This window comes from Camellia sinensis, chromosome 9, assembly GCF_055761805.1.
Source record: "Camellia sinensis isolate YWXY chromosome 9, ASM5576180v1, whole genome shotgun sequence".
Lineage (NCBI taxonomy): Eukaryota > Viridiplantae > Streptophyta > Magnoliopsida > Ericales > Theaceae > Camellia > Camellia sinensis.
The window spans coordinates 82,049,620-82,067,044 of record NC_138969.1 but is presented as its reverse complement, the minus strand read 5'-3'; the positions used below and the strand labels follow the sequence as shown (position 1 = coordinate 82,067,044).

At 43.2% G+C, this 17,425-nt stretch overlaps 1 long non-coding RNA gene across 1 annotated transcript; it reads right to left on the bottom strand.

Moving 5' to 3' along the window:
* Window positions 1-1,516: 1,516 nt before the first annotated feature.
* On the bottom strand, window positions 1,517-9,786 carry LOC145798669 (uncharacterized). Its single transcript, XR_014340020.1, has 2 exons — window positions 8,379-9,786; window positions 1,517-2,844 (listed from the first exon to the last, which is right to left on the bottom strand). It is a non-coding gene; the product is annotated as an uncharacterized LOC145798669 (long non-coding RNA).
* Between the last annotated feature and the right edge of the window lie 7,639 nt (window positions 9,787-17,425).

The following is a 17,425-nucleotide window of genomic DNA, read 5'->3' as shown; positions in this document are numbered from 1 at the left end:
CCTTCACTATCGCCCCATGGAATGAGAATGAATTCCTGTTCACGTTTGAGGATTTGGAGGACTGCAAGAACTGCAAGAAGATTTTGGCAAAGGCACCTTGGATTGTAATGGGAAATATGTTACTTCTTCAGCCGCTTTCGGTGGATACACTGACAGCAGAGATAGAGTTTCGATGGGTTTCCTTTTGGGTTCAAGTGCATGGGTTGCCCAATGAAAAGCTTATGAAGTCTAATGGCAAAATGATAGGGCGTAAATTCGAGTGTTTACTATGAGTCGAAGCTCATACTGAAAGGCTCCTTCTCTACCGGAGTTTTCTTCGTATCTGAACGAAGATTGATGTCACCCAACCTCTTCCTAAAGGTTTTTTCCTAAAGCGCAAGGGCGACTCTCAAGGAAGGGCTGTAGATTCATGGATCTCATTCAAATATGAGAAGCTGGCTGATTTCTGCTATGATTGTGATCACATTGGTCATGTTAATAACTTGTGTAAGTTTGTATCCAGAGTAGAGAGTAAAGACGCTGGGTTTGGGCCGGACATGAGAACTGGCACAGCTCCAAGCACGGGGTTTCCGATCGACCACTATCGCCGGCAAGTGGATGAGGCGGAGGCCAGGTTGAAGAACTTTCTGGGGGAGGGCTTTCCAAGGGTGGCGCGTGGGGTTATAGTATGAGAAGTGGCAAGAGGTACTGAGGTGTCTGTGTGCGGTAGTGGAATTGAAGCACGACCTGGGAGGAGTACTCTGGCACCAGATACGGAAGGATCATCCTTGGAGTGACAGCATAGCAGAGAGACAGATGGCTAATGGGGTGCACCTGATGTGGTGGGAAAGCCAAATTCTGGTGCTAGGATGCCTTAATACTGTGTTTGATTGAGGAATTTTGAGAGGGATTTAGAAAGAGAAAGAGAAAAGGTGTGTGAAACTAGGTGAAATGTAGGTATATTTTACTTACATTTTACCTAACTTTTCCCTTTCCCTTTCCAAATCCCTCCTGCAATCCCCCAACCAAACACAGCGTAACTGATCCGTAGTGTGGGCCACATACATAAGAGATTTGAGAGGAAGGTTGCATTCATGGGCCTACCTATAGTGTGCATGAACATAGTAGTGGGCCTTCCTATTTTGTTACTGACCCAGGGAGCCTATTGGAACAGTCTGTAGCACATGGGCCCATTTCATAGGTGGCTCTTTGCCCCATTGGAATTGAGGAGCTTAGCCTATCTAATAGCCCCAACTTTAGAGGGCAAAGGACTCTATATTTAGACGGGTGTATGGTTGCAGTTTTTAGTAGAAAAAATGTTTGAGAGTCACAATTTTTGTGGCTCAAATGGCTCAAAATTGTCAAAATGATGTCGTTTTGGCTATTTCGAGCCATTTAAGCCACAAAAATTGTGGCCTCCACCATTGTTGTTTTAATAGCCTACCTCTGAAAAGAAAGGCCCAAGAAGAGGATGAGATAACAAGATGTTGGAAGCTTCTTAAACGAATGGAGAGAACAGAGAACCCAGCCCTTCCTTGGTGCCAAACAACACACTCTCCTTTGGCTTCTTCTCTGGAACCAAGTCATAGTTTGGTTCCTTTACCTCGAAGAAAAAAAGAGAGAAAAAGGGGCCGACCAGAGGTGCACAAGCTGGTGGATGTGACAGTTGATATGGTTCCGTGTGAGGATGGGATATCAACCCAATTCCCTTTGGAGGTGGGGCGAATTCAGATGGAAATGGAAGAATTTTTGTTCGCTAGTTCCCAACACTTATCCTGGGGCAGAAGGGAATTCTTCGAATGAGCGAGCTTTGGTGGCTGGCCCTCAACAGCCACACGCTCGATGTTGACTCTCAGCTGGAACTGTCAGGGGATGGGATGACCTCTGGCAGTCCAGAACCTCCAAGGGTTATGTATAACCTATCACCCCAACTTGGTCTTCCTCATGGAGACGAAGAATAAATTTTCCAAACTTGAGAGACTAAGATGACGCTTTAATTTTGTCAATTCCTATTATGTTAAGCCGGAAGGGAATTTAGGTGGTTTAGCTTTATGGTGGGATGACAGCCTCCAGCTAGATGTCAGACAGAAAACAAAGAATCATATTCAATGTGTTGTTACTTTATTTAATCACCCCACTCAGTGGGCAACATCTTTTATCTATGCTCCATCTCAACGGAATGTGCGTAACAAGTTCTGGGAATCATTTAAGAAAATTACTGCAGGAAATCAATACCATTGGCTTTGTGTAGGGGACTTTAATGAAATAGGATCCATTCGGGAAAAACAAGGGGGAGTGGACGTTCGGATGAGTCAAGTGCAGAAGTTTCAAGAGCTACTATCTGAGTGCAAGTTGATGGACCTGGAATTCAAAGGGGCTACCTATACCTGGTTAAATAATCAAATGGGCAAACACAATGTTCGAGAGAGGTTAGATTGAGATGTTACCTCTGTAGATTGGTGAGTCCTCTATTCTCAAGCCCAGGTATTTCACGAATCTTTCATTGGTTTTGATCACTGCCATATTATCTTATGTTGTGATTTGCCTTTAAAAAGTGTCCCTAGACAGTTTAAATTCGAAACAATGTGGACAACACATTCAGACTGTGGTGATATTAATCGAAGTGGTTGGGCACAATTTGTTACGGGGTCTCCCATGTTCAAACTTGTTCAAAAGCTCAAAGCATGTAAGAATGATCTGCGAATTTGGAGTCGAGAAGTGTTCGGGAATAATAAAATTCAACTAGCCCTCCTAAAATCCGAACTTGATGCGGTCCAGGCACAACCTCCAACCGAGGCAAATATGCACCATCAGAATCAACTAAAGAGGGACATAAAAGTGTTGCTTAGAAGAGAGGAAATGTACCTACTGTTGAATATTGGCTACAGATTCTGGCCATGTGATGGAAAGTGGCAGTCAGCTACATGGTGGGGAAGCCATGAGGCCATAAGAAGCCATGTGAAGCATCAATCTGGAAAGCCACCGAAAGCACAACAATGGGCTGGCAGCCAGCTCATTTCAAAGACTTTCTCTTGCATTTGTAATCTCTATATATAGAGAAGCTAAGGAGAGTTGAGAGGTACAGCTGAGATAACAGAGAGGTGTGAGCTTAGAGAGCAAAGAGAGAGAGAGAATTACAGAGAGTGTTGTAATTCTTACCATTTTTGTTCAATATAGTGAATTTGCTGCCCGTGGACGTAGGCGACTTGCCGAACCACGTTAAATCTTGTGTGTTATTGCTTGTTTGAGTTCCCTGGTGTGCCCCCGATCCGCAACAATTGGTATCAGAGCTCGGGTTGCGAAAAATCAAATTTTTCCCGAAAGTGCCCAGATTTTGAAGTGCTCAAAATCCACTTTTGACCATACCAGGAGGAAGAACTCCCAGAGAGGAGCCCAGAACAGCAAAAACAGAGCCCAGAGGAACTTCGACGCGCCGTCACGCGCCAGGAGAAGATTGCGCGTGAAACCCACGCGCCACACGCGCCCCATGCGCCGCTCAGTGAAGAAGACGACCTAGTCAGCCACGTGTTAGCCACGTGTCGGACACGTGCCCTGCCCAGTCAGCCTGAGCCGCTGACCAAGCCGCGTTGACCAGCCGTCAAGCCGAGTTGACTGCGCCGTCAAGCCGAGTTGACCAGCCGTCAAGCCGCGTTGACCGCGCCGCCTGCGCCGTTGACCGAGCCGTTGACCGGAGAAATTATCCGGTGCATCTCAGCGCACCAGATTCTGCAGATCTGACCCGTCCAAAGTGTTTTTTCCAGATCGGAGCCATTCGGAGTCCGTTTTTGACGATTCAATAGTGCTTCCCAACTATTTGGAGTATTCCGGACACATCTGTACGGTCAGTTTTTTTTTTTTGAATTGAAGTTTCTAAAAAATGGCAGAATCTAGATCAACTGAGTCCGTAAGTAATTCAGCCAGTACAAGCACTTCTAGGCATTGAGCCCCGGTGTCCCATGCCAAGTTCGAGGTAGAGAAGTTCGATGGAAGCAGCAACTTCGGCATGTGGAGATGCGAAGTTAAGGATATGCTTGTCCAAATGAACCTGCACTTCACTCTGGGAGACAAACCAGATGACCTGGACGAGATAGAATGGGAGAGGGTGAATCTCCTGGCCTGCAGTTCCATCCGACTTTGCCTTGCAAAAGAGGAGAAGTATGCCTTTACAGAATATGATATTGCGAAGAAGCTTTGGAAGGTGCTGGAAGATAAGTTCATGACAAAGAGCATTGAGAACCGGCTCTACTTGAGGAAGAGGTTGTTTCGTTTCGACTACATTAAAGGTATTTCGATGAACGAACACCTAAATAACTTCAACAAAATTATTACGGATTTGAAGAATTTGGATGATCAAGTTGGTGATGAAGACAAAGCACTGTTATTGTTAAATTCCTTGCCTGACTCGTATGATCATCTCACTACTACTTTACTGTACGGTAAAGAGAAGATCAAGTATATTGATGTTGCAAACGCCTTGGTGAACAATGAGTTCAGAAGGAAAGATAAGTCTGCAAACAGGGACTCAACATCCGAGGCATTAACAGTCAGAGGCAGAACAAATAACAGAAGAAATACAGGGCGAGGAAAGTCTCGCTCAAAATCCAGGGGGAAACCTTCAGACAAAAGACGTCTTACAAAAGACGAGTGTGCAGCTTGTTGCCAGAAGGGGCATTGGGCAAAAGATTGTCCAAATAAAGACAAGACAGAAGAGAAGGTGAATATTGCACGAGATGGAGATAATGATGAAGGAGGAGCCTTCACAGTTTCATTATATGGCCAGTCTGATGAATGGATAATAGATTCCGGATGTTCATTCCATATGTGTCCTAACAAGCAGTGGTTCTCGAGCTTACGAGAGTTCGATGGAGAAGTTGTGCTGATGGGCAACAACCAAGCTTGCCAGACAAAGGGGATTGGAACAATTAAACTGAAGATCCATGATGGAACAATCAGAATTCTTGAAGATGTACGGTATGTACCAGATCTAACCAAGAATCTCATCTCAGTGGGAGTTTTAGACTCCAAAGGTTACAGAGTAACCATGAAAGGTGGAGTCCTTAAAGTTGTTCGAGGAGCATTGGTTGCAATGAAGGGTACTCGATAGGGAAATTTATATTTCCTAGATGGCTCTACAGTCACAGGGAGAGTGGCTGTCTCCACCAGTTCCAGCTCAGAAGATGATGCATCAGACACTTCCAAACTTTGGCACATGCGCCTAGGGCATGTCGGTGAGAAGGCTTTACAAGGGTTGGTAAAGCAAGGCCTGTTGAAAAGCGCCAAGATGGGGAAGCTTGAGTTCTGCGAGCATTGTGTATTGGGCAAGCAAACAAGAATCAAGTTTGGTACTGCAATTCACCGTACCAAAGGGATTCTAGCCTACGTCCACACCGACGTATGGGGTCCTTCCAAGAATGCTTCGTTGGGAGGTAAACACTACTTTGTGTCGTTCATTGATGATTTCTCTAGAAGAGTTTGGATTTATACAATGAAACACAAAGATGAAGTCTTAGACATCTTTCTTACGTGGAAAAAGATGATTGAGACCCAGACAGGCAGACGGATCAAGAAGCTCAGATCTGACAATGGTGGAGAATATACATCAGATCCCTTCTTTGAGGTTTGCCAGAATGCAGGGATAGTGAGACATTTCACAGTTCCTGGAACACCACAGCAGAATGGAGTTGCAAAACGCATGAACCGCACTTTGGTGGAGAAAGTCCGGTGTATGCTGTCACAGTCTGGATTGAGCAAGGCGTTTTTGGGCGAGGCATTGAACTATGCTCGTCATCTTGTCAACAGACTACCTACTGCAGCATTAGATGGGAAGACTCCCATGGAGGTATGGTCAGGAGTCCCAGTTACTAATTATGATCAGTTACGTATCTTTGGATGTTCAGCATATTTTCATGTTACAGAATCTAAGTTGGATCCAAGAGCCAAGAAAGCCATCTTCTTGGGCTTCGGTGATGGTGTCAAGGGATACAGACTGTGGTGCCCTGAATCAAAGAAAGTTCTCATCAGAAGAGACGTTACCTTTGATGAGTCTGCATTGCTGAAGCAACCAGATCCTCAACAGAATGAGGAAGCATTGAAGAAGTCAGTGCAGGTGGACTTTGAGACTCCAGCAAAGACTAGTCAGCCAATCAATCATCCTGAAGAAGTCTCAGAGGATAGCTCTGAAGAGAGTTCAGATGAAAATGAAGATCCAGAGGCTCCGCAACAATCAGAACCCATTGCAATCAGGAAAGGAAAAAGGGTTACTAAGCAACCCAGTTGGATGACCGATATGGTAGCCTATGCACTTCCAATCATTGAAGACAATGTTCCTTACACTTTCAAAGAAGCCGTGCATAATGCAGAAAGTGTCAAATGGAAGGAGGCTATGGATGAAGAGATCGGGTCACTTCACAAGAACCAGACTTGGGAGTTGGTGCAACTTCCAAAAGGCAAGAAAGCAATTGGGTGTAAGTGGGTTTACACCAAGAAGGAAGGCATTCCAGGCAGAGACAACATCAGATTCAAAGCTAGATTGGTAGCTAAAGGCTATGCTCAGAAGGAAGGAATAGACTACAATGAGGTATTCTCACCTGTTGTGAAGCACACGTCTATTCGTATCTTGTTAGCTTTGGTTGCACAGTTTGATCTCGAGCTCGCCCAACTCGACGTCAAAACTGCCTTCTTACATGGAGATCTTGAAGAGGAGATATACATGTCCCAGCCAGATGGTTTCAAAATTGCTGGAAAAGAGAATTGGGCCTGTAAGCTGAACAAATCGTTGTACGGATTGAAGCAATCCCCGAGATAGTGGTACAACCGATTTGATCGGTTCATGATGGAGACAGAATACACAAGAAGTCAATTTGATCATTGTGTATATTTCCGTAAGCTTCCCGACGGTTCCTTCATCTATTTGCTCTTATATGTAGATGATATGCTGATTGCATCTACGAGCAAGGTGGAGATTGACAAACTCAAGGCACAGTTAGCAAGGGAGTTTGAAATGAAGGATTTGGGAGAAGCAAAGAAAGTTCTTGGCATGGAGATCAAGAGAGACAGGAAGAAGGGCACGGTTTGTCTGACACAAACCCAGTATCTGAAAAAGGTATTAGACAGATTTGGCATCAATGGGAAAACCAAAGCTGTAAGTACACCATTGGCCCCTCATTTCAAGCTTAGTGCTTCGTTGTCTCCACGCACAGAAGAAGAACAGAAGCATATGGCACAGGTTCCATATGCAAATGCAGTTGGTGCATTAATGTATGCTATGGTTTGTACACGGCCTGACATCTCGCATGCTATGAGTATGGTAAGCAGGTATATGCATGATCCAGGAAAAGATCACTGGCAGGCAGTGAAATGGATCCTAAGGTACATACATGGCACGGTCAATCTAGAATTGAAGTTCAAGAGAGATAACCGACTCGGGCAGAATTTGGAAGGATATGTGGACTCAGATTATGCTGGTGACTTAGACAAACGCCGGTCAACAACAGGGTATTTATTTACGCTTGCTAAAGGGCCGGTAAGTTGGAGGTCAACGCTTCAGTCAACGGTGGCTTTGTCTACTACAGAGACAGAGTACATGGCAGTGACGGAAGCCTTTAAGGAAGCTATTTGGCTACATGGGTTGATTGAAGACTTGGGAATTGTTCAGAAGCACGTTGAGGTGTTTTGTGACAGTCAGAGTGCCATTTGTTTGGCAAAGAACCAGGTTCATCATGCCCGCACCAAGCACATTGATGTTCGTTTCCATTTCATCCGAGAAATTGTGAATGAAGGGGATATTCTGCTTCAAAAGATTGGTACTGCAGATAATCCGGCCGATATGCTCACAAAGGTAGTTTCTGGGATCAAGTTCCAACATTGTTTGGACTTGGTCAACATCTCTCGGAACTGAGCACCTTCGGGTGCATGGCAGTGTTGATCGATCACTATGTTGGATAAGAGAATCCTCGCCAAGGTGGAGATTTGTTGAATATTGGCTACAGATTCTGGCCATGTGATGGAAAGTGGCAGCCAGCTACATGGTGGGGAAGCCATGAGGCCATGTGAGTTGGCCATGAGGCCATGAGAAGCCATGTGAAGCATCAATCTGGAAAGCCACCGAAAGCACAACAATGGGCTGGCAGCCAGCTCATTTCAAAGACTTTCTCTTGCATTTGTAATCTCTATATATAGAGAAGCTAAGGAGAGTTGAGAGGTACATCTGAGATAACAGAGAGGTGTGAGCTTAGAGAGCAAAGAGAGAGAGAGAATTACAGAGAGTGTTGTAATTCTTACCATTTTTGTTCAATATAGTGAATCCGCTGCCCGTGGATGTAGGCGACTTGCCGAACCACGTTAAATCTTGTGTGTTATTGCTTGTTTGAGTTCCCTGGTGTGCCCCCGATCCGCAACACCTACACCAAAGATCTCGCATTAGATGGCTGCAATATGGAGACATAAATTCTTCATTTTTTTATGCCTCTGTTATCCAAAGACAACAACGGAATCAAATCCTTAAGCTCTAGAAGGATGATGGTACGTGGGTAGAGTCTGATACTAAGTTAGATAGCCATATACGCGAGTATTTTGAATATTTGTTTTCAGATGCTAGAGTTAAAGACATGGAGTCGGCTTTATCAGTGGTGGAGCCTTTGGTAACATGGGAGATGAACAATTTTCTTATCCAATAGGTTACTGATGCAGAGATCAAAGAGGCAGTGTTCCAGTTGGGACCATTAAAATCTCCAGGGTCGGATGGCTTTCTAGGCCTCTTTTATCAAAAATACTGGGAGGGCGTGAGTTCTCAGATCTATGGTGTTGTTCGGAGTTTTTTTAATGGTGGCTATCTATTGAAGGAATTGAACCAAACAAATTTGGTTTTGATCCCTAAAGTAACACACCCTGAAAAACTGTCGCACCTTCGGCCGATTAGTTTGTGCAACTTCAGCCTTGAGATAATTACGAAGATTTTGGCCAATTGCTTGAAACGAGTCTTGGGTAAGCTCATTTCACCGCAACAGTCTGCCTTTGTTCCAGGATGATTGATTCAAGACAACGTTCTGGTTGCTCATGAAGCTTTCCATTCCCTAAAAATCCGGAGAATGGGCACACCGACGTTGGCAATTAAGTTGGACTTCAATAAGGCCTATGACAGAATTCAATGGGATTTTTTGTTGGCAATATTGGCAAGGATGGGATTTCACTCTATATGGATCCAATGGATAAAGGAGTGTGTGACCACAGTTCGATTTGGGATTGTTGTTAATGGGGCTAAAATGGTAGCTATAACTCTGTCGCGAGGGTTATGCCAAGGGGATCCACTCTCGCCCTACATCTTTCTTTTGGTGTCAAATGTGCTTTCTCGACTTCTCAGTGCCAGGTTGAGATCTCGTGAATTTTCCGGAGAAAAGCTTGCCAGACATTGCCCAACCCTCTCACACCTTTTATTTGCCGATGATGGTCTTTTGTTTCTTCGAGCGAATCCTCAAGAGAGTGCAAAAAGTTTGGCCATACTCCACACATACTGTGAGGCTTCGGGGCAACTTATCAACTTTGACAAATCCAATATAATTTTTGCTTCAAATGTCCCCCAAGAAAGTCAAGAGGAGATTTGTCAACTAACTGGCATCAACAGAGCACCTTCAAATGTCAATTATCTAGGACTGCCATCTTCTTGGGGAAAATCAAAGGCTGAACCTTACAGTTTCCTCATTGAAAAAATGTTTTCCAAGCTCCAACGGTGGAAATCTAAACTTCTTTCTCTCGCAGGTCATGAGGTCCTTCCCAAGGTAGTTGCACAAGCATTCTGTAACAACCCTCATACTGTTTACTGATTAATGACTGAATGATTACCGTTAATCATTGATTACTGCGAAATGGAACTGATAACTGACTGAAATTGAAACTGAATTGACTGAGTATATGTTAGTTAATTGCATTCTATCTGTTTAATTGTCTGATTATCTGTTCATGTTTATATGTTTAAACTGCTATTTGAAGGCCTTATCGGCGGCCGAACTAGAAACCGATTGATGTTACGTGACCCTCATATTTAATGTGATTTTATGGTATAAGTATCTGAAAATTGATTAGGTATGATTAAATTAGATTAAAATAAGCCAATTGAAGAGTTGGACTTAATTACCGTTTTGCCATTGAGTGGCCACTATCTCACACACATACTTGAGCCAAGAACAACATTTCCTCAGCCATTTTCCTTCTCATTGCCGACCAAGAGGGAAGAGAGGAGAGAGAGTGAGAGGAATTGAATTCTACCTTGGGTTTTGCTTGGAGAATTGAAGGAATTGAAGTATAGATTGCATATTTGAGCTCCTAGTCTTCTAATTCAAGCTCTAGGTAAGGATCTTATCTTCTTATTGATGCTATTGAACTAGTTCTTGCATGGTTCATGCTTCATTGTAGAACTAAGTCATGATTTGGGTCATTAATGGTGAATTGAAGCTCATTTCTTGCATGCATGGTTGAATTAATGAGTTTTGAGTTGAATTCATGGTAAATGGTTACATGCGTGTCCATGTTGTAAGAGTAGACCATGTTTTCATCTTGTTTTGAAAAGAATGAGCTCATTTGAACAAGCTTTGAAGCTTTGATTTGGTTTAAATCCTTGCATGTTTGCATGTTCTTCATATTCTTGAAAATGGGTTTGAATATGGTTCTAATTGACTCACCTTTGGGGCTTGAATTCATAAATTGAGCTTTGAAACTTGTTATACATTGAATTTAATGATGTTTTCCAGAATTTGGGCCCAAGAGGTCGAGTTTGGAGTGGTTGAATGCTTGGTTTGAGCTTGGGAGGCAAATCTGGAAATTCCAGATTTGGCTTCCTCGCTCGAGCGAAGGATTCCCCGCTCGAGCGAGCACCTTTGTCCAGGGCTCCGCTCGAGCGACCATCGAGCGACCATCGCGCGTAAAATTTCAGCATCCAGTACTTTTACTGTTTTGCAGACCGCTCGAGCGAAGGATTCCTCGCTCGAGCGAAGCCTTTGATTTTGGACTTACGCTCGAGCGTAGAAAGTCTCGCTCGAGCGAGGCTCCTATTTTCAGCAAACTTTGCGAAATGTTTTCTAAGTGTATTTTTGCATCCTCATCCCATCCTAGGCATTCTTAGGCCTAGTTTAAGGCACCTTGATGAGGATATCATTGTAGAACACACCAAGGCAAATTAGGGATTAAGTTATGAGATTTCCCAACTGTGTAGCTTAGTGTGTTCAACCTGTGAACTGTGTAGGGTTGGCAACTGGGGAGACACGCTCTAGCATACTGTAGCCCAGAACTCTGTGAGTAACAATTGTGTAAAGATATGTTCAACTGATTATCTTCTGAATACTGAACTGGTATTATTTACTGAATGAATGTATGTCCTTTATTTCTGAACTGTACTGTGGCATCCTTAGTATCCACGGTTTACTGTTACTGTTACTGTCACAGAGATCTCTGTCGGTTTCCTTGTGGAACCACTACTGTTTACTGACTGATGGCCATCATTACTGTTCGGTCTTTTAAGACCTACTGTTACTGTTATGCTAATGGATGTACCACATATGACTGTTTACTGTACTGAGCAACTGAATTACTGATTGAAATGAACTGTTTTCATTACTGTAAGGACATTCATTCTAAACCCCTTTACGCTTTATGTTATTCACTGGGCTTTAGCTCACTGCTCATATATATATGTAGGTGTACAGGCACCAGACCGCAGCTAGAGGCGTCAGGGTTACTCCAGTTTTGTCAAGCCAGCCTTTGTGCCTCACTGCGAGGTTCCGAGCCTACTGTTAAGGCTTAGGGGTGTTTTAGAATTTCCCCCTTTTTGTACTGTTTCACTGTTTTGTATAGACTGACTGTTTACTGTACTGTTATACAGGGATTAGGTCCCTGTACTGTGTGACTGTTAATTTTGTATACTGTGTTGTACAGACGGAATGTTTTCTGTACTGTTATGTGGGGTTGAGTCCCTAGTTAAGTGGATGTGAATATTGTGTATACTGTTCTGTACTGTTTTTGTATAATGTATGAAAAGCCTTTTTGCATACAGACTGTCACAGCTCAATGGACACTATTTATTTACTGTATTGGCTTCCGCCAGGCCCTGTACTCTGTTTCACTGTATTACTGTTCAGCAGGCCTTCGGTAATCTCGGATTACTGGCCGGTTACGGTGCTAAACCCATAGGGCCGGGTTTGGGTCGTGACAGAGTGGTATCAGAGCGATACTTACCACGAGTTATACCGCACACACGTGTCCAAATGAGCTATAGGGGGTCCTAGAAAAAGTAATTAGGACATCTCATGAACTTGAAAAGTGTGTGGCTATGTTATGACTGAATATCTGTTAATGTGTTAAACTATGAAACAAATGATTGCTTATGTTTAAAACTGTTATAACTGCTTATAGTGAAATGGACAATGCAAATGAACCTGAGTCCTCATCTACTGAGGCAAGAATGGAAAGAATGGAAAGAATGATAGAACTGATAACTGCTAGACTGGAACAACAACAGAACCAACAGCCCCCTCCTCCTCCTCCTCCTCCGGTACAGCCGGAACCTAATGCGAATGCGGATGATGGGGATATTATTGCTCTCACCCATAAATTCAGTAAGATGAAACCGCCATCCTTCCAGGGAGGCCTTGAACCGTTAAAAGCTGAAGCGTGGGTGCTTGAGACAGAGAAATTATTTGAGGTGTTCCCGTGCTCTGAAGCGAATAAAGTACTGTTAGCTACCTTCACCTTACAAGAAGAAGCTAGAAGGTGGTGGATGTTAATCCGTGAAACAAACACTGTTATGACTTGGGCTCAGTTCAAGGAGTCCTTCTTTGAAAAGTACTTCCCTCAGTGTGTCAGGGATAGAAAAGTGACCGAATTTGAACAGCTGAAGCAGGGCACAATGTCCGTTGCAGAATATGAAACCAAATTTACTGAACTTGCCCGTTATGCACCGCACATGGTGGATACTGAATATAAGAAGGCCAGAAAATTTGAAGGTGGCCTTAATGTGGCAATACTTGACCGGATAAATGTTTTGAAATTACCGACTTTTGTGGGTGTTCTCGACCGGGCATTGATGGCCGAGTCGAACATTGCAGCAGTGAAACAATCTGAAACACCAACGACTGAATGGCATGGAAAAAGGCAGAGTTTCAAATTTAAGAAAGGCAAGCACAACCCAGCCAACAAGAAACAGAATACGGGGTTGGCAACTAGCCCCAGCCAAGGGAGTGGTTTCATACCACCCTGTTCTGAATGTGGCAAGAAGCACAAAGGGGTTTGCTACAGAATATCTGGAGCCTGCTACAGGTGTGGCAAGGTGGGCCACATGGTTAAAGACTGCCCCTCTGCTCCACAAGCCAGTGGTAAAGCTGCACCAAGCGCAGCAGTATCAAATGCTCCACCAAAGCCTAACCCTAAAGCTACCGGGAAAGAGCCTATGAGGCAAGGCCGAGTGTTCGCACTAGTACCGGGAGATGTGCAGAATACCGAGACCGTTGTGTCAGGTATTCTCTCTATCTGTACTCAAAATGCATATGTACTGATTGATTCGGGGTCTACGCATTCTTATGTATCATATGCTTTTTCACGGAAATTGGATAGACCCTTAGAACCCATGAACTATCTGCTAGCCGTATCATCACCCGTAGGGGGATCCATGACATGTGCTTATATGTACCCCGCATGTGAAATTATTGTTGGGGATATGCATCTGTTTATTGATTTACTGCCATTGAACATTGATCATTTTGACGTAATATTGGGGATGGATTGGTTACAAAAATATCATGCCACTATTGACTGTGTGACCAAGCAAGTTGTTTTCCGTCCACCTGGTTTGCCTGAATTTGTGTTTAATGGGAGTGGAGTAGTACCTCCTCCGTATTTGATTTCGTCAGTGAAAGCTGTTAAATTAATTAGAAAGGGGTGTAAAGGATATCTGTGTTCTGTACTGACTGTGTCTACTGATGATAGTGTTAAAACTGATGTGAATTGTATTCCTATAGTCAGGGAATTTCCAGATGTTTTTCCAGATAATCTTCCAGGAGATTTGACTGATAGGGAGATTGAATTTACCGTTGATGTGATTCCCGGAACACAACCAGTTTCTAAAGCTCCTTACAGAATGGCTCCAACTGAACTGAAGGAACTGAAAGTGCAATTGCAAGAACTGTTAGATAAAAAGTTCATCAGACCTAGCACTTCGCCATGGGGTGCTCCTATTTTGTTTGTCAAGAAGAAAGATGGCTCACTGAGACTGTGCATTGACTACCGTGAACTGAATAAGGTAACTGTAAAGAACAAATACCCTTTGCCACGCATTGATGATTTATTTGATCAGTTACAGGGTGCACAAGTGTTTTCTAAGATTGATCTCAGATCGGGGTATCATCAACTGAAGGTTAAACCGGAAGACATTGATAAAACTGCTTTTAGAACAAGGTATGGACATTATGAATTTCTAGTTATGCCTTTTGGAGTCACGAACGCACCAGCTGCTTTTATGGACCTCATGAACAGAGTTTTTAAACCGTACCTTGATGACTTTATTGTTGTATTTATCGATGACATATTGATTTACTCCAAAAGTATAGAACAACATGAACATCATCTGAGACTTGCCCTGCAAACCTTAAGAGAACAGAAACTGTATGCTAAACTGTCTAAATGTGAATTTTGGCTTGACCATGTTATGTTTTTGGGGCATGTTGTTAGCAAAGATGGAATTTCTGTTGATCCGCAGAAAATTGAAGCTGTGGTGAACTGGCCTAGACCAACAAATGTGACTGAAGTCCGAAGCTTTTTGGGATTGGCTGGATATTACAGAAGATTTGTCAAAGATTTCTCCAAAATTGCTCTACCATTGACTCAGTTAACTCAAAAGGGGACATCATTTGACTGGACCGACCAAAGAGAATCTGCTTTCCAGGAGTTGAAAACTCGACTTGTGACTGCACCAGTTTTGACTTTACCCTCAGGTACGGATGGTTATACTGTATTTAGTGATGCTTCTCATAAGGGTTTGGGATGTGTTTTAATGCAGAATGGGAAGGTTATAGCTTATGCTTCCCGACAACTGAGACCACATGAAAAGAACTACCCAACCCATGATCTGGAACTTGCTGCAGTAGTATTTGCACTGAAAATCTGGCGTCACTATCTGTATGGGGTGACATGTGAAGTGTACACCGACCACAAGAGCTTAAAGTATTTCTTCACACAGAAAGAACTGAACATGAGACAGCGGAGATGGCTGGAACTGATTAAAGATTATGACCTACAGATACTGTATCATCTGGGAAAAGCCAATACCGTTGCCGATGCATTGAGCCGGAAATCGATCGGAAACTTAGCATGTTTGCTTACCGGACAGAAAGAGTTGCTTTGTGACCTTGAAAAATCTGAAATAGAAATTGTTTTGAGAGAACGAGGTGGAACCTTAGCTGCTATTTCTGCTCAACCGGCACTGATTGAGGAAATTAAAGAGAAACAGCGATTGGATGATTTCTTGAAGAAAATCATCGAGGAAAGAGAATCTAAACCGAGACCGGGATTCAAATTTGAGAATAATGTACTGAAATTTCAAGAAAGACTGTGTGTACCGAATGATACTGAACTGAAAAGAAGAGTTCTGCAAGAAGGCCACAATTCGAAATTGTCTATCCATCCGGGGAATACGAAAATGTACCAAGATCTGAAACAGAATTTCTGGTGGCCGGGAATGAAGAAAGAAATTGCTGATTTTGTATCCAAATGTCTTCATTGCCAACAGGTCAAAGCTGAACATCAACGACCTGTCGGATTACTGCAACCCTTACCCATACCGGAATGGAAATGGGAGCACATCACGATGGATTTTATCGTTGGGTTACCTCGCTCCAGAAAAGGTATGGATTCAATTTGGGTTATTGTTGATAGACTAACCAAATCTGCTCACTTCTTACCTGTCAAGACGATTTATAATGCGGACAAATTGGCTGTCATCTATATTGATGAAATTGTTAGACTGCATGGAGTGCCTGTGTTTATTGTTTCTGACAGGGATTCGAAGTTTACATCGAGGTTTTGGCAAAGCCTACAGACTGCATTGGGTACTGAATTGAGGCTGAGTAGTGCCTATCATCCTCAGACAGATGGCCAATCTGAAAGGACCATCCAAACTCTGGAGGATCTACTGAGAATGTGTGTCCTTGATTTTCAGGGAGACTGGGAAAGCCATTTGCCCTTAGCTGAATTCGCCTACAACAACAGCTACCATTCGAGTATTGGTATGGCGCCTTTTGAGGCATTGTATGGCAGAAAATGTAGATCTCCAATTTGCTGGGCAGAAGTTGGAGATGGGCCTTTGCTTGGGCCCGAGATTGTATATGAAACAACTGAAAAAGTGAAACTGATACAGCAAAGATTGAAAACTGCACAGAGTAGACAGAAAAGTTATGCAGATGTCAGAAGACGGGACAGAGAGTATGAAGTGGGTGATCACGTTTTTGTGAAAGTGACACCAATGAAAGGCCAGACTCGTTTTGGAGTCAAAGGCAAGTTAGCACCGAGATACGTCGGACCTTATGAGATTATTGAGAAAATTAATCCGGTGGCGTATCAAGTTGCGCTCCCTCCTGAAATGGAACACATGCATAACGTCTTCCACATTTCTATGTTGAGAGACTATCTCCGGGATCCCTTCCATGTAATAGAGCCTACCCACGTAGTGTTGAGTGATGACTACACTTACGAGGAACGGCCTATACAGATTGTAAACCGACGGATCAAGAAACTGAGGAACAAAGAGATCCCGTTAGTGAAAGTTGACTGGCAGAACCATGGTGGTGTGTATGCCACTTGGGAAAGGGAAGATGACATGGCCAAACGATATCCTGAACTGTTTCCACTGAATCCTGTTTTCTTCCAGAATGAAGGTAACTCGAGTTTAGAGGACTAAACTCTTTATAAGGAGGGGAGACTGTAACAACCCTCATACTGTTTACTGATTAATGACTGAATGATTACCGTTAATCATTGATTACTGCGAAATGGAACTGATAACTGACTGAAATTGAAACTGAATTGACTGAGTATATGTTAGTTAATTGCATTCTATCTGTTTAATTGTCTGATTATCTGTTCATGTTTATATGTTTAAACTGCTATTTGAAGGCCTTATCGGCGGCCGAACTAGAAACCGATTGATGTTACGTGACCCTCATATTTAATGTGATTTTATGGTATAAGTATCTGAAAATTGATTAGGTATGATTAAATTAGATTAAAATAAGCCAATTGAAGAGTTGGACTTAATTACCGTTTTGCCATTGAGTGGGCCACTATCTCACACACATACTTGAGCCAAGAACAACATTTCCTCAGCCATTTTCCTTCTCATTGCCGACCAAGAGGGAAGAGAGGAGAGAGAGTGAGAGGAATTGAATTCTACCTTGGGTTTTGCTTGGAGAAT